A 27,445-nucleotide genomic window follows, 5' to 3' on the forward strand; every position below is an offset into this window, starting at 1 on the left:
TCCTTTTTTTTTTTTTTTTTTTTGGCATAGTGTTTTATTTGGTTTTGGTATCAGGGTGATACTAGCCTCAGAATGAATTTGGAGGGTTTTTTTTTTCTTCTTCTGTTTTTTGGAATAGTTTGAGAAGAATAGCTCTTAACTCTCCTTTATATGTTTGATACAACTTTCCTGTGAAGCCGTCTGGTTCTGGACTTGTTGGGAGTTTTTTGATTACTGATTCAATTTCATTGCTGGTAATTGCTCTGTTCAAATTTTCTGTTCCTCCTTGCTTCAATTTTGGTAGATTCTATGTTTCTAGGAATTTATCCATTTCTTCTAGGTTGTCTTATTTGTTGACATATAATTTTTCATTGTATTCTCTTATAGTTATACTTCTGTGGTGTGGTATTGGCTTTTATTTCTCTTTCATTTGTGATTAAACAATTCTTTTTAATGTTTATTTTTGAGAGAGACAGATTGTGAGCAGGGCAGGGGCAGAAAGAGAGGGAGGCAAGGAATCTGAAGCAGGCTCCAGGCTCTGAGCTGTCAGCACAGAGCTTGACGCACACAGGGCTCTAACTCACCAGCTGTGAGATCATGACCTAGACCGAAGTCAGACACTCAACTGATTGAGCCACCCAGGTGCCCCCAAAGTAATTATTGATGGATATGCATTTGTTGCCATATTGTTACTTGTTTTGTGGTTGTTTTGTTACTTGTTTTGTGGTGGTTTTGTAGTTTTTCTCTGATCTTTTCTTTTTCATGTTTTGTTGACCTTCTTGAGTAATATACTGGATTCCTTTTTCCTTATTCTTTACATGCATTTCTGGTTTTTGATTTGTTACAATTAGGTTTGTATATAACCTCTTGTGCATATAGCAGTCTATTTTAAGTTCACAATTGCTTAAATTTGAATCCGTTCTTCACTCCTTTTCTCCCCATCCCACCCCACCCACATTTTAGGTGTATGGTATCATATTTTACATGCCTTTATTTTATGAATCCTTTGACTGATTTTTTTTTAACAGAACGACTTATTTAAAATGCTTTTGTGGTTTTTACTTTTCATACTCTAACTTATGGCATTTCCTTTCCACTCAGAGTCCCATTTAATATGTCTTGGAGGGGTGGTTTTGTTGTCATGAACTCCTTTAGTTTTTGTTTGCCTGAGAAACTCTTTATCTCACCTTCTTTTCTGAATGATAGCCTTCTGGATCGAATATTCTTGGCTGTAGATTTTTCCCTTTCAGCATTTTGAATAGATCATGCCACTCCCTTCTGGCCTGCAACGTTTCTACAGAAAAACTGCTGATCACTGTATGGGGTTTCCCCTGTATCTGTCTCCTTTGCTCTTGCTGCTTAAAAAAGTTTTTTTTTTTTTTTCGATATCGCTACTCTTTGCCATTTTAATTACTATGTGTATTGGTGTGGACTACCTTGGGTTGATTTTTCGGTTGGGGGGAGGGTGTCTCTGTGCCTCCTGGATTGGGATATCTGTTTCCTTCCCCAGATTATGGAAGTTTTCAACTATTATTTCTTCAAATACATTTTCTGCCTGCCTTTTCTTTCTTCTTCTTTTGGGATTCCTATAATATGAATATTATTGCACTTGATGGAGTCACACAGTTCCTTAAGACTAACTCAATTTAAATAATTTGTTTTCCTCTCATTTGGTCAGTTTAGTTACTTATGATTACTCTTTCTTCTAGGTCATTAATTCTTTCCTCTGCTTCATCTAACCTGGTATTTATTCTTCTTCTTTTTTTTTTAAGTTTATTTCGTTTATTTTAGAGAGAGGGAGAGCACAAGTAGAGAAAGGGCAGAGAAAGAGCTGGAGAGAGAGGATCCCAAGCAGGCTCCTCACTGTGAGCACAGATCCCAATGTGGGGCTTGATCCTATGAACCAGGAATTTATGACTTGAGCCAAAAGCAAGAGGTGAACACTTAACAGACTGAGCTACCTGACACCCATAGCCTGGTATTTATTCTATCAATTGAAATTTTATTTTATTTATTGTGTTCTTCATCTCTGTTTAAGAATCTCACTGTTCTCTACTCTTTTCTCCAGTCCAGTGAGTGTCTTTATAATCAATATTTTAAATTCTCTATCCGGCATATTACTTCTATTCATTTCTTTAAAGTCTCTTTCTGTGGTTTGGTCCTATTTCATTTGGGACATATGTCTCTGTTTCTTCATTTTATCTAACTTTTTGTGTCTATTTCTATGTGTTAGAAAAGTCAGATATGTCTCTTCTTGTTGACTGTAATGGCCTTATGAGGAAGAGGTCCTATAATGCCCTGCAGTGCAGGGTCTCCTCTTCCCCAGGGCCTGGCCCTTCACGAAGTGTCTTCTATGTGTGTTGTGTGTTCTGCTGTTGAGTCCTGGACTCTTTTTCCTTCACTTCAATTGTCTGCAGAGGCTCTTTTTTTCCTGTTGTGGGCAGCATTTAGTCCCTGGCAGGGGTTGGGCATGATTTAACAAGGTGTGCACTGGTCTGCTTCCAAAGGAGATCCAATACGACCACCAAAATACTGGAACTGAAGTCCCATAAAATGCCTGTGTTGGGAGATGAAATGTTGGTGGGATTTGTGCCTGTCTACTTGTGGAGAGTGTCTGCAGTGCCCTGCAGGTGTAACTGGGAAGGAGGTCTACCAAAGTGTGTGGGGTGGCTTGGTATAAGCAAGTTAGGTAGCAAGTGTCATTGTGCTGCTCCCTGCAGGTGGCCCTATGTGTATGCTGTGGGGAGGGATAGGGAAATGGCATGTGCCAGCTCCTTTGTTCCTGGTAGGGGTCTCCCTGTGATCCCTGCCTCTCCAGGCCATGCCCTGAAATGAGTAATCACTCTCCCTCCTGTTAGTTCAGGCATTTTTCAAATTGCTGCTTCTGTGCTGTATCTGCATGAGCTTTTGGGCTGTGTCTTTAAGGACCAGAACTTGGCCTCCTAATGCCCTCCAGGCTCTCCCAGAATCTAACTAACGGATTTTTAAAATTCCAGGCTTTAAGTCCAACTAGTTTAAGAACTTACAAAATTTGGCCCCTTTTGCTTTTATTTATATTTTAAGGAATATAAAACTATTTATTGGCCACTGTTTACCTGTATTTACAATAATGTAAACAATATAGAGCCAATAATATTCTGACTACAAAATTATTATTTTTCCTGGTTTCTACTGAACCAGGAACTCAAATACTGAGAAGATTGAGCTTGCATGTAAGGAATGAGTTGGGCTAAAGAAAAAACATGCAGTTCAAGAATTTCGATTACTGGGGCGCCTGGGTGGCTTAGTCAGTTGGGCGTCCGACTTTCGCTTAGGTCGTGATCTCGCAGTTCGTGGGTTCGAGCCCCATGTCAGGCTCTGTGCTGACAGCCAGCTCAGAGCCTGGAGGCTGTTTCAGAGTCTGTGTCTCCCTCTCTCTCTGACCCTCCCCTGCTCACGCTGTCTCTCTCTTTCTCTCTCCTAGAAATAAATAAAAAAATATTTAAAAAAAAAAAGAATTTAGATTACAGAAGTTTGTCCACCCATTTATGCTGGCAGGTGCTAAATGGTCAACTTCTCTAATAATCCGATTATGATTAGGTTTCCATGAATGAAGTCTTATACATTCCATGAATAATGACATTTTAGTCAATACAGCACACAGATTTCATCTTCTTAAAAAGGAGTGGTTCACTAAAAGGAAGCTTTAAATGTCAATTTAACTAAGTTTTGTTTACCTAATTAAAACCCACCAGGATTTATCTAGTTTTCTCATTTCGATGGGGCAGTTGTTGGTAGTGACAAGATTTTCCTTGCAGGGACCTTACAAATAAATGCATTAAAGGACTGTAGATATGGCTATGGATTCTGATATGGCGGTTTCAAATTGTCCAACCTAAATTGTTTACATGATAAGCAATTTTTTGTTTGTGAGGAAGGGGCAGAGAAGGAGGGAGAATTTTGTTTTCTTTTTTTAATTTAAATTTTAGTTAACATACAGTGCAATATTGGTTTCAAGAGTAGAATTCAGTGATTCATCACTTACATACAGCACTCAATGCTCATCACATGTGTCCTCCTTACTACCCATCTAGCCCATGCTCCCCCCCATCAACCCTTAGTTCTCTATTGTTAAGAGTTTCTTGTTTGTTTTCCCCCTCTTCTCTCTCCCTCCCCACTTTACATATGTTCATCTGTTTTGTTTCTTAAATTTCACATGAGTGAAATCATGTGGCATATTTCTCTCTCTGATTGACTTATTTCACTTAATGTGATACATTCTAGCTCCATCCACATCATAGCAAATGGCAAGAGTTCATTCTTTTTGATTACTGAATAAAATTCCATTGGATATATATATATATATATATACACATATACATATATATACACATTATCACATTGGAGATATATATATATATATACACACACATTATCAACAATAACCAAATGTTTGTGATTTTCTAGGAATTTGTCCATTTCTTCCAGATCACCCAGTTTGTTGGCATATAATGCTTCATAGTATTTTTTTAAATGATTTTTTTTTAATGTTTTATTTATTTCTAGGAGAGAGAGAGACAGCGTGAGCAGGGGAGGGTCAGAGAGAGAGGGAGTCACAGACTCTGAAACAGGCTGCAGGCTCTGAGCTGGCAGTCAGCACAGAGCCCGACGCGGGGCTCGAACCCACGAACCGCGAGATCACGACCTAAGCGAAAGTCGGACGCTTAACCGACTAGGCCACCCAGGCGCCCCCATAGTATTTTTTTATAATTGTATTTCTCTGGTATTGGTTGTGATCTTTCCTTTTACATTTATGATTTTATTTATTTGGGTATTTGGGTTCTTTCTCTTTTCTTTTTGATATGTCTGCCTAGGGAATTAGCAATTTTGTTTACTCTTTGAATGCACCAGCTCTTAGTTTTGTTGATCATTTTTGTTTTATTGTTTGTTTGTTTCTGTAATGTGTGTTTCTGGTCTAATCTTTATTGTTTCCTTTCTCTTAAAAAATTTTAATGTTTATTTGAGAGAGCGAGAGAGCAAGAGAGAAAGTGGGGGAAGGGCAGAGAGAGAGAGGGAGACCCCTAATCTGAAATAGGTTCCAGGCTCTGAGCTGTCAGCACAGAGTCCAATGTGGGGCTTGAACTCTCAAACCGTGAAATCATGACCTCATGATATCAGATGCTTAAATGACTAAGCCACCCGGCCGCCCCTATTCTTTCCCTGCTTCTGCTGGCTTTAGGCTTTATTTGCTCTTCTTTTCTAGCCCCTTTAGGTGTAAGGTTAAGTTGTGTATTTGGGATCTTTCTTGATTTTTTTTTTTTAAGAAAAAATATTTTAAGTTTATTTTTGGGAGAGAGAGTGAATGGGGAAGGGGCAAAGGGAGAGGGGGAAGAAAGAATCCCAAGCAGGCTCCATACAGTTAGCATGGAGCCTGATATGGAGCTTGAACTCCCAAACCATGAGATTATGACCTGAGCTGAAATCAAGAGTCAGATGCTTAATGACTGAGCCACCCAGGTGCCCCAGGACCTTTCTTGCTTCTTGAGATAGGCCTGAATTGCAATGTACTTTCCTTTTGGATTGTCTTTGCTGTATCCCAAAGGGTTTGGACTACTGTGTTTTCATTTTCTTTTGCTTCCACTTATTTTTTTTTATTCTTTAATTTCCTGATTAACCCATTTATTCAGTAGGATGGTCTTTAACCTCCATGCATTTGAGGGCTTTCCAAATTTTTTCTTGTAGTTGATTTCAAGTTCATAGCCTTGTTATTTGAAAATATGCATGGTATGATCACAGTCTTTTTGTACCTGTTGAGGGCTGATTTGTGATGCAGTATGTGATCTAGGGAATGTTTCATGTGTACTGGAGAAGAATGTGTGTTTTGCTGCTTTAAGATGAAATATTCTGAATATATCTGAATATATCTGTTAAGTCCATCTGGTCCAGTGTGTCATTCAAAGCCATTGTTTACTTGTTGATTTTCTGCTTAGATGTTCTGTCCATTGCTATAAGTGGGGTATTAAAGTCTCCTACGATTAGGAGATCTAACACCTACTAGTGTTATTATCTATGAGTTTCTTAATGTTTGTGATTAATTTATACATTTGGGTGCTTTCATGTAAGGGGTGTAAATATTTATGATTGTTAGCTCTTCTTGATGGATAGACCTCTTAATTATGATATAATGCCCTTCTTTGTCTCTTATTACAGTCTTTGTTTTAAAATCTAGTTTTTCTGATAGAAGTATGGCTATTCCAGCTTTCTTTTGACATCCATTAGCATGATAGATGGTTCTCCATCCCCCACTTTCAATCTGCAGGTGTCCTTAATTCTAAAATGAGTGGCAGAATAAGGATGGATTTTGTTTCTTTATTGGAGCATTTAGTCCATTTACATTCAGAGTGATTATTGAAAGCTATAACTTTAGTGCCATTGTGTTATCTGTAGATTAGGTGTTTCTGGTGATGCTCTCTTGTCCTTTGTAGTCTTTGCTGCCTTTTTCTTTTTTCCCCTCCACACAGAGTCCCCCTTAAAATTTCTTGCAGGGCTAGTTTAGAGGTAATTAACTCCTTTAGTTTTTGTTTGTCTGGGAAACTCTTAAAAATTTTTTTAAACATTTATTCATTTTGAGAGAGAGACAGAACTTGAGCAGGGGAGAGGCAGAGACAGATGGAGATACAGAATCGAAAGGAGGCTCCAGGCTCTAAGCTATCAGTCCCGAGCCTGACATGGGGCTTGAACTCATGAACTGTAAGATTATGACCTGAGCTGAAGTTGGATGCTCAACCGACTGAGCCACCCAGCACTCCTGGGAAGTTCTTTTAAAAAACATTTTTTTAAATGTTTATTTTCGAGAGAGACAGGGGGCAAGGCAGAGACCAAGGGAGACACAGAACTCGAAGCAGGCTCTGGCTTGGCTTTAGGGCTCAAACTCACTAACTGTGAGATCATGATCTGATCTGAACTCAGATGTTTAACTGACTGAGCCACCCAGGTGCCCCTTGTCTGGGAAACTTTTTATCAGAGAGGGAGAGAATCTAAGCAGGCTTCATGCTCAGTGGTGATCCCACCACCCTGGGATCATGACCTGAGCCCAAATCAAGGGTTGGACTCTTAACCAACTGAGCCACCCAGGTGCCCCAAATTTACATTATATTTTAATTTTCCAATTATAGAATTTGAAAGTTTTAGTCTTTAGGAAAATTTTCAATTTAACTTGAAGTGATTTATTTCTTATGTTGCTAAAAATGATGGCATCCCAGAAACACAGGCTTATCTATGGTTATAAAATGCTGTTTACGTTTTGGTGAATGTGTTAAAAAAGTGAGAAGAAAGAAAACCATTTAGATACATATTTTAAGTATACACACAAAAAGACCCCAAATGAACAAAAAACACCCAGGATGGTCCATAGGCACATAGGAGTTGAACACATTCTGATTAACGACTATAAAGTTTTCCCTCAACATTTAAAGAAGGTGTTCTCTAATGCAGAAGAATAATAATCTACTGTGGTCTCAAAACTCTTTTCTGATAAAGGAAGAAACCACAGAAAACTTTTATTTGTTCAAAGAAACCAGTGCTATAGATGCAGAACCCACCGCCCCAACAATCTCCCAATACTACTTTAAAACAAACATATCAAACCTGATTTTCATTAGGATGTTATTTTTTCACGTGAGTAAATTAAAAAATCAAGACCTAGATTCTCTCTATAGTATATATTGTATGTTATATTTTATATATTTATATGAAGAATGCAAATAATGAGTTTTATCTTCTGGACAAGAATGACAAGTTAGTCTGTCTTCACAAAAAGCAGTTACAATTTGAGGACACTTCATGCTTGCCTCTTTTGCCAGCACCAAGTCTGGCTCTACTGAATTTTTTTCATTTCATGAGAAACATTAATTCTCCACTGCTGTCTGTGGCACCAACTATTCGTTCAGGATCAAGACCTCTGGCAAACCTGGTTTATCAGTAGCCTATCTTCTTTGATTTGCTATCATCAAATTCACTGTCAAATAAAGATTTTCTTTTTATACCATCTTTTTCTTTACCAGCTTTTTGAGAAGTAAGAAATGTTTCAATTAACTCTGGATAGTCTAACTTTTCTTCAGGTTCTCAAGTATTGTCAGCATCTGTAAATCCCTTCCACTTCAGTAAATGTTCCACTTTCCCATTTACTACACATCAGTCCAGTAATTTTTCCACCACAATTCTTTAGGCTCTGCCTCTTCCACTTTTTACTCTTTTTCTTTCTGTTTCTTTCTCATTTTTTTTGCCAATGTAGTTTTATGGGAGGCCACTTTTTATTGCAGACTTAAAGAGCTGCTCCAAGTCCTGGATCTGTGGCATCTCCTGCCCTTCTTGTGTTTAGAGCCAGATGTCATGGGGATTTGTCTTTCATATGAAGCCTCCCCCACGTGAAGGTATTTTGTTCATTCTTCACCATGCTACTGGCTCCCTTTCTACCATAGACAGCCAAGGTGTGTTTCACTCCCTATTTTAGTATATGTGTTGCCGAAGCGAGCACAATGTTTCACTCCCAAATGGCATCTTCACCCTTCCTACCCTCTTCAGTGTGGATTATTCTCTAACTTTAGTTGTGGAGTTTGTTCTCCCAGTCTTCAGATTTTTAAAAAATGTTTATTTATTTTGAGAGAGACAAAGTATGATCAGGGGAGGAGTAGGGAGAGAATCCCAAGCAGGTTCTGTGCTGTCAACATGGGGCTCAGTCCCACAAACTGTGACATCATGATCTGAGTTGAAATCCAGAGTCAAAAGCTTAACTGACTGAGCCACCCAGCTGCTTCTGGGTTATTTACACCAATAAGAGTGGTACTTAGTTGTATCTGTGGGATGCAGTGAGCTTGGGGTTCTCTTACTCTACCAGCTTCCCAGCCTCTATCTAATTTAAATGTCCTCTATCATTTGGACATTTAAATTATAATATGTTTTGGTGTAGATATTTTGGGACCTATCATTTTTGCAACTGTCTGGGATTCCTGGATCGAAATGTCTGTTTCCCTTATGAGGTTAAGGAAGTTTTCATCCGTTATTTCTCAAATATGTTTTCTGTCCTGTTTTGTCTCTCTTCTTCTGAAATCCCTGTAATGCAAATATTGGTCCACTTGATGTTGTCTCATACGTCTCTAAGGCATCTTCCTTTTTTTTTTTTTTTTTCTTTTTCCACTCTCTTTTTGCTGCTCTGATGGGGGGAGTTTCACTGCCTTTTCTTAAAGTTCACTGATCCCTTTCTTCTGCTTTATCTAATTTGCTGTTGAATCCCTACCATGCATTTTCCAGTTGAGTTGTTGTATTTTATAGCTTTGTGACTTCCTTTTGGTTGTTCTATGTTTTCTTTTTTTTATTTATTTTTAATTTCAATTTTAGAGAGAGAGTGAGAAGGGGAGAGAATCCCAAGCAAGCTCCACATTCTATGCAGAGCGTGACATGGGGCTCAATCTCATGACCCTGGAATCATGACCTGAGCTGAAATAAAGAGGCAGATATTCAACCAACTGAGCCATCCAGACACTCCAGATGTTCTATATTTTCTATCTTTGTTATGAGGAGCTTAAGTAACATCATTTTGAGATTAAGGCCTCCATTAAGAGCAACCTTGGGCTGCACGTAGCCCCAGTTCCAGGAAAAGCCTCAGATTGCTCAAGGCTGAAGCCACCCTCGGACCACCCTCAGATCAGCCAATCGAAAGAAGTTAAAAACATTCCTGTGGTCTGAGTTCAGGGACTGAGGATTATAGATAGTTACTTTGTACAAACTAGCTAATCACTCACCACTTGCCTAAAACCCCACGTGGGCCCTTTGAACTCACCTCATAATTGGTCATTTTCAAAGGATTCTCAAAGGTCATGATTGGGTCCCGCCAAAAGTAACGAACACCTCACAGATACTGAATGGCCAAAACTGTTACCATGGGTGCTGTACAATTATGATTGGAAGTTTATGTGATGATGCTATATGTACAACGCATGCACTGTAACACCCCCGTCCCTTACCCCATAAAAACCCTGCTTGCTATTGTTTGGGGCTTCACCCTGCTGCCGCTGAGCTGGTTGATGGGTGAGCCCCTGCTTGAGCTTGTAAAAAAGACCTTTATGTACTTGCATCGGCGTCGACTCCTTAGTGGTCTCCGGGGAATCACGATTTGGGCACAACAGTTAAAGTTCAAATTCTGTTAATCCACTTCTGTGAGATTTTTCATGACCATTACTTTGAATTCTCTGTCAAGTAAATCACTTATTTCTGTTTCCTTAAGGACTTTTTGTTGTTGTTGTTGAGGTTTTATCTTGTTCTTCAATTTGGAACACATTTCTTTGTATCTTCATTTTGTTTGTTGGTTTGACTCTGTGTTGGTTTCTGTGTATTTGATAAAAGAGCCACCTCTCCCAGGCTTGGAGGAGTGACCTTGTTTAGGGGATAACTTATTGTTCAACCCTGCCCTAGCTCTAGGCTATCTCTCAAATCTTCGTGATTACCCATGCAGGCTATTTTATTGCTAGTGGCTCCCAGTCATTGAGGGTATTCCAAGACCTGTCAGTTTCCCAAAGAATAGGATCTCAGTCAGCACCTACTTTCAGGTTGATTGGAAGCCAGACCCTCAGGCAATAGCTTTTTTTATTTTTTATTTTTTATTTTTACTCAGTCAGCAGCTTTTAAAAGTATGCAAACATAAGGGCACCTGACTGGTTCAGTTGGTTAAGCATCTGATGCTTGATTTTTGGCTCAGGTAATGATCTCAAGGACGTGGGATTGAGCTCTGCTACAGGCTTGGCACTGGGCATGGAGCCTGATTAAGAATCTCCCTGTCCCTCCTCGTCCCCCACTCATGCTCTCTTAAAAAAAAAAAAAAATTTAAGTATGCAAACGTGGAGACTTCAAGCATTAAGTCCCAGAACCAGGTGATCTAGAAGTGTCCCCTGGTGACAGCTACAAAAACTGGGAACCAGAGGAGGGTAATTATTCTTTTCCAGGAGATAATGGTGAGCTGGAGTGAGGCAGAAGGAGAGTGAAGATCGGGCCTGTCAGTCTCTGTTCCCAGAGAGTACCCCAATGTGTTCCTTGATGTGTGCTATATTAGATGCCTGCCCTTCACACCAGTATTCAAGATAATCAAATAAGCATTGTTTACATAAAGTTTAGGCTCCTCTAAATTGACTGCCTCTGCACTGGTCCCTGTGATGGGCAAGTTTGCGTGTGTGAGCTCTTTAAGAGGTGTTTCTCAGTTCTCTATAGCCTCGTTGGTCTTGTGGACATGCGCCCTATTGGGTTTCAAAGCTCGCACTTTGGGGGCTTGTCTCTCGGGGGCAGGTGAACACTGATGTGACCAAGGTGGGCTTGAAACCCTTAGCTCCTCAGGGAGAAGCTCCAGCTTTCAACTGTCCCCCTGATTTTGTGTCAGTGTGTCCGAGATGGTCTCAGCAGCTCCTACCTACTTCAGTGTGTTTCCCCCCTCTCATTTGTGTGATATGTAGAATTTGCTTAGCTGGTCTGTGTTTTTTGTTTTTTCAGAGGAAATTGTTCCATGTGTAGCTGTTGATTCAGTTTATTCATGGAAAGCGAGGAGGTCAAGATTTTCCTATATTACCATCTTGGGCTAGAACTTTCAAGTACCGTTCTATTAGACCTTTCTTTTTTATTTATTTATTTTTTAACATTGAATCATTTTTGGGAGACAGTGTTGAGTAGGGGAGGGACGGGGGGGGGAGGGAGAGAGAGAGAGAGAGAGAGAATCTGAAGCAGTCTCCCAGCTCTGAGCTGTTAGCACAGAGACCAGTGTGGGGCTTGAACCCACAAACTTGAGAGATCATGACCTGAGCTGAAGTCAGATGCTTGACTGACTGAGCCACCCTAGTGCCCCAACTATTAGACATTTCTAGGTAGCGCCAGCTAAAGTTGCTTTCCTTTAAAAAAATAATTCCTATAACTCTAATCACGTTATACCAGATAGTTTATTTTCTTTTCTGGTAGGATGGTATTATGTTCATTTTTATGGCTCCCTATAGTACTAATAGAAGGTTTGGAATTTGGTTAGGTTATTGTGTGAACAGTATTTAAGGGAAGGAAGAAAATAAATGTATATGTGCGTGCGCGCGCACACACACACACACACCCCTGGCGGTTTCCTTCTCCTTAAGGTATGTATATATAAATACTTACATAAATATACTTGCAGGAATGTTTTAGGCATTAAGTCAAAGACTTCTGGTTCTAGCTTAGATGGTGAACTGAGCATGACTGCTGGCTCCTTCTCCTGCACAATAATTCTGGAGATGCCAGAAAGTAGATACTTAGAATGATCTAGAATCTAAGGAAAAATTTTTGACCTAACGATGGACACCAATCAAAAATTCATAATAGGAAACTAATTTGACAATAAACTATTAAAAAAAAAATTCATAATAAACATCATACTTAGCAAAATATTAGATGCTGTATTACTTAGGGATGTGTTTTCTGTATGTAAAAGAAACCAAAACAACAGTGGAAAACACATAAGGGATTGCTTTTTTCCTCCTAGCAGGAAGTCCAGAGGTGGACAGTATAGCTCTGGTGCCTGTCCTCACAAAGTTTCAGTGATCTAGGCCTCTTCTAGCTTTCTGATTTTGTGATCATCATCTCCCATTCCCAGCTTCCCCATCCCCACACCCACCTTCATCCTCTCAAGGTGGCTTTTGCTTCTCTGGGTAACCGTGCTCCAGGCAGGAAGAAGCGGGTAGAGAGAAGGGCAAAGAAATGTGGAACCTAGCCTGCTGGGCTTTCTGAAAGCTCACATGGGGGACCTTGTCTTACATTCCATTGGCTTGACTGTTTACACAACCACCTTTACTTGCAAGGGCAGCTGCACTTTTGCCTCTGTAAACAAAACTGGGTTCTGGTAGAAAGGAAAAAAACAGACTTGAAATTAGGTAGACAATTCATAGCATCTGCTTTGTATTTTGTTTAGGTTTGAGAACAACATCATGATCTCCACTGTGACTACTACCTTCCAAGTTAGTAGTTGATGTCTTGGCCGTTGCACAAAGACAACAATAAATGTGAACTATAACTCTGTAAGTTCTAAAATCTCTGTAAAAAAAAAAACCCCTCTAGCTTATTAAATAACTTATTAAACAATACTAGGTAGCCTACTGAGTCTATAACGTTGGCAACAGATACAAATTTAGAAACCGTATAACTGGAAACTGTATGCACCCCAATCCTATGGCAGGTCTGCTGTAGTGGAGATAGGGCTGTTCCCACTCTTGTTGTTGAAGACACTGCAGTGAGTACTGCCAACCCTACCAGTGTGAGCCCTGGGTACTAGTGCAAGAAGCTCTGCCACAAGCCAGTCTCTGTTTTCTATTTCTTTCAGAATGACGCTTCTTGGTGGTTTCTTTACTTCACTAATGTCCCTTTCAAAATCTGTGTTCCATCTGTACAAGAGTCTAGAAAAAGCAAGTTTCTGCTCTTTATTATGGGAGCTGGAGACCTAAAAGGAGAGAAACCTCTTCTAATGCTGGGTGACTGGAAAGTATTGGTGAATACATCACAACATGCCACTTTCAGATGTTGATAATTTATATAAATCCTTTTCAAATTCAACCAAACTGGAGAACCAAAGAGAGTTCAGCAAGAGAGCCAGATGCATGATCAATATATAAAAATAAATTTCATGCCTTCATACCAACAGGGACCACTTAGAAATATTGATAGAAAATGTTTTAATTGCAATAAAACCATACGATATACTAAAAATTGAGCTATTATGGAATATAGAAAATAATTGTGGAAAATTTGTATAAGTTTATTCAAGGATATTTTTAAAATACTTGAATAAGTGAAGCAAAATATCCTGCTAATAGATGGGATGTGTTAACATTTTGAAGACTTAATTCCTCAAAAAAATAAATGCAGTGCAATTAGAAAGAATCTTAGAAGGATTTTTGGATGCAGGTCAATAAAGTGATTCTAAAATGTTTTTGGTGAATATCTAAAGACAATTTTGAAAAATATGCCAAAGCATTTGAAACAGTGTTATAGGATCAAATCTTTAAGCCAAGAGATCAGGATAGAAAGTCAAGAAACACACTTGTGTATATATGGGAGTTTGCCAGAGAGAAATAAAATCAATAAAGAAGTATAGGATTATTTAGTAAATGGTACTGAGAAAATTAACTCACTATAAGGCAAAAAAATATAATCAGATTCTTATTTTATCTAAAAGTAAACTCCAAATGAATTATAAAAGATTAAATATTGAAGAAGAAAATACAGGAAAGTATCAGGAAAGGAAAGGATTTCTTTTTTCTTTTTTTAATTAAAATTTTTAAAAAATATTTATTTATTTTTGAGAGACTGAGAGAGACAGAGTATGAGCAGGAAGAGGCAAAGAGAGAGGGAGACACAGAATCCAAAGCAGGCTCCAGGCTCCAAGCTGTCGGCACAGAGCCGGATGCGGAGCTCGAACCCATAAACCATGAGATCATGACCCGAGCTGAAGTTGGACACTGAACCAACTGAGCCACCAAGGTACCCTAAGATTTTGAAAATAATTGTTCCTGGTTGGGTCCTCCAGGAAACAGACCCTAAGATAGAGATTTGCATTTGGAGAGATTACTGGACCATGATTTCAGGCTTAACACCTGTAGAGGAGTGAAGGAAGCAGGATCCTGCTGAATGAGAAGTTGAGCTGTGTTAGTCTCAGCCTGATGCTTTGGGAAAATCCAGAGCTGAGACTGCCTTTCTGATTTGGAAAGAGTGGACCCAACCTTTATTTCTTGCATAGACCAGTCACTGTCACCAGGAAATGGGCATGACTTTGGAGGAGATAGGTAGTCAAGGGCAAGGCCAGTATTTCCCACCTTTTCCTCTTGGCTATTGTGAATAATGTTGCTATGAACGTGGGTGTGCAAACATTGCTCCAAGATCTTGCTTTCAATTCTTTTGGCTATATGTGAGTGGTGGGATTGCTGGGTCATATGGTAATTATATTTTTAACTTTCTGGGGAATTGTCCTACTCTTTTCCATAGTGGCTACGCCAATTTACATTCCCACCAATAGTGCACAAGGGTTCCCTTTTCTGTATATTCTCCCCAGTATTTTTTCTCTGTGGGTTATATTTTTTTTATTGTGGCCATTCTAATGTGTGTGAGGCTTTATCTTGTAGTTTTGATTGGCATTTTTGATACAACCTGTTTTTTAGAAAGTACAATTTATTGTCTTATCCTAGAGTAACACATATTCATTGTAGAAATGTGGGAAAATATAGAAATTAGAATAAAAAGTATCTCTTAGAATCCTGGTACTTCAAGATACTCAGTATTAATACTTCGGTTTGTATGTTTTTAAATTTTTTTTTTTATTTCTAGGGGAGAGAGAGAGAGAGAGAGAGAGACAGCGTGAGCAGGGGAAGGTCAGAGAGAGAGGGAGATACAGACTCTGAAATAGGCTCCAGGCTCTGAGCTGGCAGTCAGCACAGAGCCTGACGCGGGCCTCGAACCCACGAACCGAGAGATCATGACCTAAATGAAAGCCGGACGCTTAACCGACTAAGCCACTCAGGCGCCCCCGGTTTGTATGTTTTTAATCTTTTTTTATGTCCAGATTTACAAACGGGTGATGCTAGCCCATACTGCCCCTTGGAGAAATTCAGAAAAAGGCATCCCATTCTCTAGGTGAATGCAACCTTGAACCAAGGTGTGCAGCTTGATCAGCAGAACACAGCTAGATTTCAGATCTCATTTCCTCCAAGGGCAGGTACCCTGTGCAGTGAACAACTTGCACAACCACATGTTGTAGTTCTGAATGTAAGATGGGTTTTATTTGATTTTTTATAAAACAGATCATAGTATATAGTAGACTATGTTTGGGTATGACATAATTTACTTTAGTTCATTCCTATTCAATAAAATTATTTGCAAAATTTTGATACTATAAATATTTGCTGGGATGATAATACACATAAAATATTTTAGAATTATTTCCTTGTGATAAATTCCTAAAAATTGTCTTGAAAACTAAATCTACTGAGAGCTTATCATGTGCTCTACACTGTGCTGAGGGAGCTATATAGTCCTCATCACAAACCAGTGATGCAGATACTATAATTATCTCTTCTTAGAACAAAAACTGAGGCACAAGAGGAAATGAAGTTATTTAGTTACTTGATCCAGGTCACACAGCTGGAAAGCAGTAGAGTTGGGATTTGAACACACTTCTGTCAGCTGCATCTGCTCCAGACTTTAGGCTGTTAACATGTTACAGCGATTCATTTTACTTTTAAGTTTATTTATTTTGAGAGAGAGAAAGAGAGAGAGAAAGAGAGAAGAGCATAAGAGGGAGAGTGGGCAGAGAGACAGAGAGACAGAACCCCAAGCAGGCTCTGCGCCATCAGCATAGACCCCCATGTGGGGCTTAAACTCACAAACTGTGAGATCATGACCTGAACTGAGGTCAAGAGTCAGACCCTTAACCGACTGTGCCACCCAGGTGCCCCTACACTGATGGTCTTTAAAGGAGAAGACAGGAGGATTTGAGAAGAGTTTTTATAATAAGACCTACATCATCAGTGGAGTAGACCTTGACCATTTGATAATTTCCATAGGAGATGAGACTATTCAAAAGCAATTTTACTTTATTATTAATGTATTTGTTAGGATTTCTTGACAGAATGATTAATACTCTAACAAGATACACATTGTTCATTTCTAAGCTCTTAAGAGAAGCAATTTTAGAAGATAATTTATATTTAGATTTAATCTGAATATAAATGGTAATGTCATTGTGCCCTTTTTTAGATCAGATTCCAAGGTATTTGGGTCAGTGAAGGGATCATTTTGACATCCTCATCTCAAACTGCCCACTTGCCTATCCCGTACCTGAACTTCCATTTTTGTTAAGCAGAGCCGATAGCCTTTGTTCACTTTCTCACAGAGATGTTAAGATAGAGACTACAGTCCCATGAGCTCTGTGAAAGAAGAGTGTTTGCAAATAACTAATGAGATACTGCTCTCCTTTTTTTCACATAATCGTGGATTTTGATATTTTAAATATTTTGGGGGAAATATGTAATGCAATTTAAAATACAATTACATTTTAAAGCAGGGATAAAGGACATAAAACAAGGGAGTATTGTGTGGCTGCTGCATTAAAGAAATCTAATACGAATACTTTGACTATTGTATGCAACACAGCTAAAGGGGGTAAGAATAAATGAGATGATGAAAAAAACAATTTAGAAAGGGTTGACATTATATTACTAATCTGTGCTTTCACAACCAAAGTGCTTCTATCTTCCTTATAATTATTTTAAACTTTTAAAGTAGGAGAGTTCAAATCAATGGCTGTTTACTGGATATATCATGTTAAAAAATGCATTGTTTCAAACTCAAACTCTTATATAGTGACAGTGGGAGTATAAATTGGTATAACCATGTCGGAAGACTTTTGGCAGTATCCACTAAATCTCTTTATGTATTCAGCAGTTCCAATCCCAAGAGAGCATGACACTCGTTTATGGCAGAAAACATGGAAATAGAGAAAAGAAAAAACAGTTATCCTAATATAAAGATGACAATGAACATTTTTCAGGAGAATCTCAAAATTTTTTTTAATGTTTATTTTTGAAAGAGAAAGAGCACGAGCAGGTGAGGGGCAGAGAGAGAGGGAGACACAGAATCCGAAGCAGGCTCCAGACTCCTAGATGTCAGCACAGACCCTGATGAAGGGCTCAAACTCACAAATTGCGGGATCATGACCTGAGCTCAAGTTGATCCTTCAACTGATGGAATCACCCAGGCATCCCAGGAGAATCCTACTTTACATTCTGTTTTGTGGTAGGCTTATTTTCTTTTAATGTTTATTTATTTTGAGAGAGAGAGAGGCACAGAGAAAGGGAGAGAGAGTCCCAAGCAGGTTCCACACAGAGTATGGGGAGGGGCTTGATCCAATGACCATGAGATCATGACCTGAGCCAAAATCAAGAGTTGGATGCTCAAGGGACTGAGCCACCCAGATGCCCCATGGCTTATTTTGTACAATAATATTTTGTTAACATGTTTTCATTTAATAGATATTCATCCATAGTAAGAAAAAAATCTGCCTATAATAACATAAATGGCTTTACCATAACCTAGTACTTACCATAATTCTGTCTTGTTGGATACTCCGGATATTTATTTTCACTACACTTAAATGGCCCTGGGATGGACATTGTTATATGTAAAGGTTTTTTTTAATGTCTTAAAAATTTTTTTTTAAACGTTTTTTATTTATTTCTGAGAGAGAGACCGCATGAGCAGGGGAGGGTTCGAGAGAGAAAGGGAGACACAGAATCTGAAGCAGGATCCATGCTCTGAGCTGTCAGCACAGAGCCCAATGCAGGGCTTGAACTCATGAAGTGTGAAGGATCAACTTCAGCTCAGATCATGATCTCGCAATTTGTGAGTTTGAGCCCTTCATCAGGGTCTGTGCTGACATCTAGGAGCCTGACATTAGATTTCTGAGCTGAAGTCTGATGCTTAACTGACTGAGCTACCCAAGTGCCCTGTTACATGTAAAGTTTTAGTAAATATCTGAATATTAGAATAAATTCCTGGAAGTAAAATTTCTAGTTTGAAAAGTATAAACACTTCCAATATTCACATATACAGTTCTAAAAATTACTGTAATTTCCTTAGGCATGATATGAAATTATCCAATGTGCAACAATACTACTTCTATAATTTTTCTAATCTTGCAAAATTTATTTTAAAAAATCATTGTTTCTCATCCTAGCTTTAATCGGTATGATTGGACTGTTAAAACACATTGGACATTTAAAAAAAATTATCTTTTAAAGTTCTCTTCTTTTGACTATTTTTCTATTCTTACATCTTATTTGAAATTTTTATAAGGAATAGCAACCAAAATTCTTTGCTTATTGTATATATTGTATTTTTTATGCTTTATAACAGACTTTCATATTTCAAATTTATTTTCCAAACTATCAACCTCTGATACTTTAGTTTGTCTCCTTAAAGGAGTAGAACACCGGAGAAACTACTGTAACGTGGATTATATTAGACACTTTTTTTGGACTTCATTTCTTCAGTTTTTTTTTTCCTCCCCTGACTCTAAGTTTCCATCTTTGAAAACTGTAGTATAATTGAAATAGAATATCAGTTTCAGGTATACAACATTGCAATTTGATGTTTATACACATTGTGAAATGATCATCGTAATAGGTCCAGTTACCAGCTGTCTCATAAAAAGTTAATACAATATTTGACTGTATTTCCCCTGCTGTTCAATACTTTCCCATGACTTATTTATTTTATAGCTGGATGTTTGTACTTCTTCATTCCTTTCACCCGCTTTGTCCGCCACTTCTGTGCCCTTCTCTGGAAATCAGCAGTATGTTCTCTACATCTGAGTCTGATTTTGTTTTTGTTTTTAAAATTCCACATATAAGTTAAATCATATGGTATTTGCCTTTCTTTGTCTGACTTTTTTCACATAGCACAACACTCTCAAGGTTCATCCTTGTTGTCACAAATGACAAGACTTCATTCTTTTTTATGGCTCAGTAATATTCCGTTGTTTTTGTATTTTTATTTCATATTTGTTCTTTCTTGTTTTCTTTTTCCTCTCTTTAATTTTTAAAAAAAATTTTAAATGTTTTATATAGTTTATTGTCAAGTTGGTTTCCATATAACACCCAGTGCTCATCCCAACAAGTGCCCTCCTCCATGCCCATCACCCCCCTTCCCCTCTCCCTCACCCCTGTAAGTCCTCAGTTTGTTCTCAGCATTCGAGAATCTCTCACGGTTTGCCTCCCTCCCTCTCCCCCACTATTCTTCCCCTTCTTCTCCCCCATGGTCCTCCGTTAAGTTCCTCCTAATCCACCTATACGTGCAAACATATGGTAGCTGTCCTTCTCTGCCTGACTTATTTCGCTCAGCATAACACCCTCAAGGTCCATCCATGTTGCTACACATGGCCAGATTTCATTCTTTCTCATTGCCATGTAGTATTCCATGGTATAGATAAACCACATCTTCTTGATCCATTCATCAGTGGATGGACACTTAGGCTCTTTCCATGTTTTGGCTATTGTTGAGAGTGCTGCTATGACCATTGGGGTACATGTGCCCCTATGCATGAGCACTCCTGGGTCCCTTGGGTAAATTCCTAGCAGTGCTATTGCCGGGTCATAGGGGAGTTCTACTGTTAATTTTTTGTTCCTCTACTTCCTTTTCGTCTTATTTCCTCTGAAATAATGACTCTGTTTTATCCCCAGAGGGCAGAGTGGATATGTATGAAATTCATATTTGTAGAGAGGGAACTGCTTGCCATTTATGAGGTACTGTGCTGTATACTTCACTGGATTAATTCATGTTATCCTTAAAACAACCCTAATGAAGTAGGTATTTTGTTCATTTTATAAACTGAGGAAATTGAAGATTGTTCAAATTATGTTTCTTTCCTGTCATCCCTTTGGCCTTCTTGATTTTTATCCCAACCTGCTCTTTTTGAAGTCTTCTGCTTCTTTGTTCTGGCAATTCCATCCTTTGAGCTGCTCAGGCCAAACACCTCACTCTTCCTTGTTTTCTTTTCTTCATATTTCACATTCAGTCTGTGAGGGGTTCCTGTCATTTTATCACCCCCACCCTTCTGTATCTGGTCCAAGTCACTCTCTTCTTGCTAGTGGATTATTTCACTAGGCTTTTAATCGTTTTCTGCTACCCACTACTATCTACCCTCAATCTAGCAGTCAAAGTGATCCTATTAAAAAATGTCAGGAGATGTCACTTTTCTCCCCTAAATTCTCCAGTGGCTCCCAACTCACTCAGAGTAAAAGCCTCACTTGAACTGCCTCACCCCAGCCTCTTCCCTGTCTTTACCTTCTTTGTTTTGCCACTCTGGCCTCTTGGCTGTTCCTAGTGCACTCAGGCATATTCCTGTCTCAGGGCTTTTGTACTTGCTGTGCTTTCTGCCTTGAAAGTTGTCTGTCCAGATATCTTGCTCCTTTAGGTCTTTGCTCAAATATTACCTCCCACAGAGGTGTTCCTTGATGATCTTATTTAAAAGAGCACCATGGCCAACAGACACATGAATAGATGCTCAACATCACTCATCATAAGGGAAATATAAATCAAAACTATGATGAGATCCCACCCCACACCTGTCAGAATGGTGAAAATTAATAAAACATGTTGGCAAGGATGAAGAAGAAAGGGAACCTTCTTGCACTGTTGGTGGGAATGCAAACTGGTGCAGCCACATTGGAAAACAGTATGGAGGTTCCTTAAATAGTTAAAAATAGACCCAGCCTATGATCCATCTATCACTACTAGGCATTTGCCCAAAGGATATAAAAATACAGGTTTGGAGGGGGCACATGCACCCTGATGTTCATAGCATTATCAACAATAGCCAAATTATGGAAGGAGCCCAAATGTCCAACTGATGAATGGATAAAATGTACACACACACACACACACACACACACACACACAAGAATATTACTCAGCCATCAAATCTTGCCATTTCCAATAATGTAGTTGGAGCTAGAGTGTATTATGCTAATTGAAATAAATCAGTTTGAGAAAGACAAACACCATATGAAACAAAACAGATGAATATAGGGAAAGAGGAAAAAAGAGGGAAGAGAACCATAAGAAACTCTTAACTATAGAGAACAAACTGAGGGTTGCTGGAGGAGAAGTAGATAGGGAATGGGCTAAATGGGTGATGGGTATTAAGGAAGGCACTTGTATTGAGCACTGGATGTTATATGTAAGTGATGACTCATTAAATTCTCCTGCAACCAGTATTATACTATATGTTAACTAGAATTTAAATAAAAAATTGAAAAGAAAAAAAAGCACCTGTTCCTCCTCCTCTGTCCCCTCCCTGCTCAATTTTTCTCCATAGCATTTCTTTTTTTTTAATGTTTATTTCTATTAGAGAGAGAGAGAGAGAAGGAGAGAAAGAGATAGTCAGTGTGTGAGCAGGGGAGGGGCAGAGAAAGACCGAGACAGAATCTGAAGCAGGCTCTAGGCTCTGAGCTGTCAGCACAGAGCAGACGCGAGGCTTGAACTCACCAGTGGTGAGATCATTACGTGAGTCCAAGTCTGACGCTCAACCGACTGGGCCACTCAGGCACTGTTCTCCATAGCATTTCTAATCATATGGCAGTCCACAAATTTATCATCTGTCTTTCCCATCTGGAAGGTAAGCTCCATTAGGGGTAGAATTAAAAAAAAATTTTTTTTATTTAAAAAATTTTTAAATTATTTTTAATAGTTTATTGTCAAGTTGGTTTCCATATAACACCCAGTGCTCATAACCACAAGTGCCCTCCTCCATGCCCATCACCCCCTTTCCCCTCTCCCCTACCCCTATCAGCCCTCAGTTTGCTCTCAGCATTCAAGAGTCACTCATGGTTTGCCTCCCTCCATCTCCCTCACTATTTTACCCCCCTTCTTCTCCCCTGAAGTCCTCAGTTAAGTTCCTCCTAATCTACCAATACGTGCAAACATATGGTAGCTGTCCTTCTCTCACCTGACTTATTTCGCTCATCATAACACCCTCAAGTTCCATCCATGTTGCTACACATGGCCAGATTTCCTTCTTCCTCATTGCCATGTAGTATTCTATCGTATAGATAAACCACATCTTCTTGGTCCATTCGTCCGTTGATGGACACTTAGGCTCTTTCCATGTTTTAGCTATTGTGGAGAGTGCTGCTATGAACACTGGGGTACATGTGCTCCTATGCATCAGCATTTCTGTATCCCTTGGGTAAATTCCTAGCAGTGCTATTGCTGGGTCATAGGGGAGTTCTATTGTTAGTTTCCTGAGGAACCTCCGCATTGTTTTCCAGAGGGGCTGCACCAGTTTACATTCCCACCAACAGTGTAGGAGGGTGCCCGTTTCTCCACATCCTTTCCAGCATCTAGAGTTAGGGCTAAAATTTTTAAGTTTTTTGTTATCCCCCGTGTCCCCAACACCTAGAAGAATGCCTCACATGCAAAAAGCACTAAACAGTGTTTGAATGAGTGAATGATTTCCCCACATTCCAAATTATTAGAGCAGGCCAAGGTAACCTGCTGTGTAGAACTTACCCTTTTTCTGTCTTGTCCTTCCCCAGCTTTTACTTGAGACCCTTGTCTGCACTTGTTACAGATGAAAGGCTAGTGAATCCTGAAAGGACTCCCAGTAAGTGCAACCTGTTTTCCTGCTGTTGTCCATGAGCCACAGCAGTGGCGGTTGACAGCCTTAGAAGGAAGTGTGCAGTTTGTAACATCCCATTACTATGGCTGCAAGACAGAACTTGAAACTAGATATACCTGATTTTGGTTTTCTCCGGATGCCCTTCACTGAGAATGAAGGGAGGAGAATACTTCCTCCAAAGGAGAATTTGGTGAGGTGCCAGCAAGGTGCCGCTGAGGTGGAAAATCCTCCACAACCACCTTTGTAAGCCATGGGGTGGCCCAACCTGCTCAGGTTTTTGCTTACCTCAAGTTTCAGCCATGCCAAACTCAGGGCTCTGAAAATGCCAATAAGGCTGCTAACCAAGAATTTGATTCCTCCTCCTGGCTTTAAAGTTCAGAAAGCAGAGCATTGACTCTGCTGCCCAACCACAGAGGGGGCGTGGGAGATGCAGGGATCGGGGAAGGAAGTCAGCACCGCCCACTTTGGCAATGGGCACAGCCCCAAGTGTCTGACGAAGGGCAGCTGGCAAAGGAGAGATCAGGTCCTACTGGGCCGAGGTCTGGGCTCTGGAAAGGAGATCCAGGCAGTGCCAAAGACCACCACCAACCCCTCGCCCTGAGTAATGGATTGTGGACCTGCTGTCCCATTATCTGGGAAGTCCTGAGTTGGGGATGGTTCCTTTTTGCTGTACAACAGTCCAAATTAAAAAGCCCTTAGCAGGGGGGGCGAGGGAGGATTGCTAGTGAACGTGTGCAACGTACACATATACAACTGCAGTAATGCTGACTCACCTTAAAAACAAAAAGCAACACCTGCTCATTGCCCTCTGCTCCCCCAAACCCTGACCCCGTAAGTCCGTCAAGAGCAAACCTCCTCCTGCCCACTTCAGTAGAATATGCCAGTAGAGTAACAGGGGAACGCTTCCGTCATTGACTCAGCTCTCTTGGGACCTTGTTAGCATTTTCAAAGTTCAAACCTCAGGGATAAAAAGAAAAGCTTCAGTGAAAGAAATTGGAGTGGGGAGAGGGCACCGCTGGCCGCTGTCAAACCTTTGGGGAGCAAGAAATCGAAAACGTTCGCGACATGGCAGTTGTCTGACTTTCCCCACTCCACAGGACCCAAGAGACCCGCCTTCTGGCCGGTTCACAAATGTTGATTTATTTTTTCGTTTGGTGGGGAGGTGTGAGAGCAGTTGTGTGTGTGAAGGGATGTAGTGCCCACAAAAGATGAGCCCCTAAAGGCGGGGCGTCCTCGCGTCGCCCGGGTTAAGTTTCGGTGGAAAGTTTCCCTCCGAAGCTCCTCCCCCTTCACCCTGGAAACCAGCACACAGCGGCGGCGCAGCGGTGCGGGAGCCCTCGCGCACCNGAACACAGAGTTGGGAGGGGGGAGTGGTGCAGAGCCCGGGATCCGCGCGGCTCAGCCACCCGCTGACGCACGGTCAAAAAGTTGCGCTCAAACCTTCTCCCTCCTCCTACTTTCTTCCTAGGGCTTGGCTGTTGAGTTGTAGCCGGGCGGAGAGGAGCCAGCTCTCCACCTCTCCTGGAGTCCGGTGCGGGTGGCGGCTCGGGGGCCCGTGTCCCCAGGACGGCGGCACAAACTTTCCCGATTGTTTGGGGACATTTGTCCGGAGCGTCCCGCACTGCGCGGGAGGAGGAGCCGAGTTCACGGACAGGTACGTGGCATCCTGTTTGGAGCTTTGCCGCTTGAGGGATTCTTTTATTTTAGAGGGTTGAGAGCGGGGAGAGCAGACGTGTCCTTTTCTCTGCATTCCACCGACTGGGCTGGAGGAGCAGGTATTAGGATGGGGGTTGCACTGGGATTATCCCAAACTAGATCGCTGCGTCGGGCCGCAGCAAGGCAGGGACGAGGTGGCTGCGGGAGCTGGGGGACAGGGCGTTACTCGGCGTCTGACCCCGGGGGAGAGAGAGCCGGCTTATTTTGACGGAGAAAGATGTCATCAGGTCTCTCCACCTCTGTCCTTGCTCTCTGGGGCCAGAGAGCGGGGGTCCTATGGGAGGAACGGGCGGAGACGAAGAGATCTGGGGCTCCGTTTTTCTCCCCAAGCCACCTCGCTTCCACAGAAGACCAAGGTGGTGCTACTCTGAGGCTTGCAGCGCTCTCGGTGTAAGGACGGACTTGTTGAGTGGCTCTTGCTCAGTTTCGTAAGGTCTCTAATGAAAAACTGCGTTCAAATCATGGTGGTTGTTATTGATGTTGTGCCTGCGTGCCCGTGTGTCTGTCCACCGCCCCGACTCCAACAATGCTTCCTTGTTAACCCTGTTTCTGCTAGGGAATGGAACTAGCTGCCGTTCTATTTCAAGCCTGGCCGGTGTGAGGTGTTGGTAGCAGCTGTAGTCTTGTTTGTTTGGAACTTTGGGAATCACGTGACCTCTGTCTCGCCTACCTGGATCCATCCCTTCTTAACAGAACCGGCTTCCACCATTCAGCAAGTGCTGTAGTCTCAGCCATCCCGCGATGGGGGAAATATCCCCATTGGAGGAAGGAGCCCCAAGCTTAGGAGTAGTAAGTAGTAAGCAGTGCCAATCGTTTGGGCCCACACCCAGGCTTCTCGGAAGGGGCTGTGCTATCAAATTCATCTTATTAGGAAGTCATCTGCTCTCTGCTAATAGCCATAGCAGTCTGATGAAATTATGTAGGTCATTGAAAAATAATTCCTGCTTAATCACCTTTATCCTGTTGATTAATGAGAGAAAAGATTTCCTTTCCTTAATGTATCATGCCTGCTTGGCAGGGTCACCTGCCTGACCTCAAGTTCACTTGTACGCCTGGCACTGAATAGGATGTTGTCTCTGCCCCAGACCTAGCATACCCCAGCCGAAGTCTACACTTGGAAGACATTAGTGGTCTCCTCTGGACAGATATAATGCGGGAGATTAGTCCATAAATTTTAATGCTGCATACTTGTCGGCTTTAGATAACTTTTCAGATAATTAAAAGCTGGTTTCTTTTAGCTCCAGTTAATCCCATTCCACAGAGCTCATAAGAATTGTGCCCATGCTTGTCCTGAAATTAAGTTTAGGGTCTCCTTTTTCATTTGTCCTATAGTTTTAGGAACAGCTTTAAACTGTATGGGGTGGGTGAAAAGGGCACAAGAAACCAAGCATCCCTGAACTAGATTAAGAGAGAGGTTTACAGTGGTCTAATAATTTAGGCGCAACTTCCCAGCTAGCTTCCTTATTGTCTCTAAACAGAGACACTGTAGGTTGTATTGCTTTTATTTATTTTTTTTTAAATTTTTTTATGTTTTATTTATTTCTAGGAGAGAGAGAGACAGCATGAGCAGGGGAGGGTCAGAGAGAGAGGGAGTCACAGACCGAAACAGGCTCCAAGCTCTGAGCTGGCAGTCAGCACAGAGCCTGACGCGGGGCTCGAACCCACGAACCGCGAGATCATGACCGAAGCGAAAGTCGGACGCTTAACCGACTAAGCCACCCAGGCGCCCCTGTATTGCTTTTAATGTAGGTCTTTGAAGAGTAGAAATGAAAGGGCGGTTTGGAGTAATGCATCACTGGACAGTTTCGCATCACAATATCTCAACTTTGGCTCATAAAACTTTCTCTGCAAATTTCGTTCTATCATAATAGGAAGCCAATAGATAATGTCTATAAATCAACAATCTGATGTACAAACAAATTATGTCAAGACAGAGAGGTACGTATTAGAAGAAACAAGAGTTGCCTGAGGAGTGACTTTTGAAATTGTGTTCTGATTACTTAAAATTTTGGTAAGGAAGCTTTCTCTCTCTGCAAATATAAAACTAAATTGCTTTCTCAAGACCATGCTTAGGTACTTTTTCTTTATTCTGTGTACACATGTTTCAGAGGGCAATATGTGGGCCCTTTGAAGAACTGGGCACTCAGATTCTGGTCTTGGAACACAATTTATATCTACTTCACTCTCCTTTACCGTGACTTCTAACTCTTAGCCTAAGTAGAGGAATGATGCTCAAGAGTGACCAGTAATGTCAGGGATCTGGTCTCTTAGTAAAGTCAAGAGCAGAGGTAACATTTCTGTAGTGCTTTATGATTAGCAAAGTACTTTGGACATGTACCATACTTGGGCTTTGTGATTTAACCATTTTGTAGTGGGTGCTATTATATTAGGTTACTTAGGAGGAAAACAGATAAGATTCAGAGAAAATAAGGAACTTCTAGGTATATACTTCTATCAACCTTTTAAAAGGAAAAGGTAAGCAGTTCAATCAGCCAGATTTATTCAGGGTAGCTGAGGAATTGGAATTCAGGACAGGCAAATGATGGT

General features: G+C 40.6%; 1 protein-coding gene and 1 pseudogene across 1 annotated transcript in view; one reads left to right on the forward strand and one right to left on the reverse strand.

The window, feature by feature from the left end:
* Positions 1-7,670: 7,670 nt before the first annotated feature.
* Positions 7,671-8,234, reverse strand: LOC144237283 (chromobox protein homolog 3 pseudogene; annotated as a pseudogene).
* Positions 8,235-24,598: 16,364 nt separating this feature from the next.
* Positions 24,599-27,445, forward strand: part of FHIP1A (FHF complex subunit HOOK interacting protein 1A) — a 246,920-nt gene continuing 244,073 nt past the window's right edge. Inside the window, exon 1 of the mRNA XM_077770959.1 lies at positions 24,599-24,836. The gene's annotated coding sequence lies outside the window, so the exon portion shown is untranslated. The remainder of the gene's footprint in view (positions 24,837-27,445) is intronic.

Source organism: Crocuta crocuta, unplaced genomic scaffold (genome assembly GCF_008692635.1).
Source record: "Crocuta crocuta isolate KB4526 unplaced genomic scaffold, BGI_CrCroc_1.0 scaffold166, whole genome shotgun sequence".
In the NCBI taxonomy this organism is placed as follows: domain Eukaryota; kingdom Metazoa; phylum Chordata; class Mammalia; order Carnivora; family Hyaenidae; genus Crocuta; species Crocuta crocuta.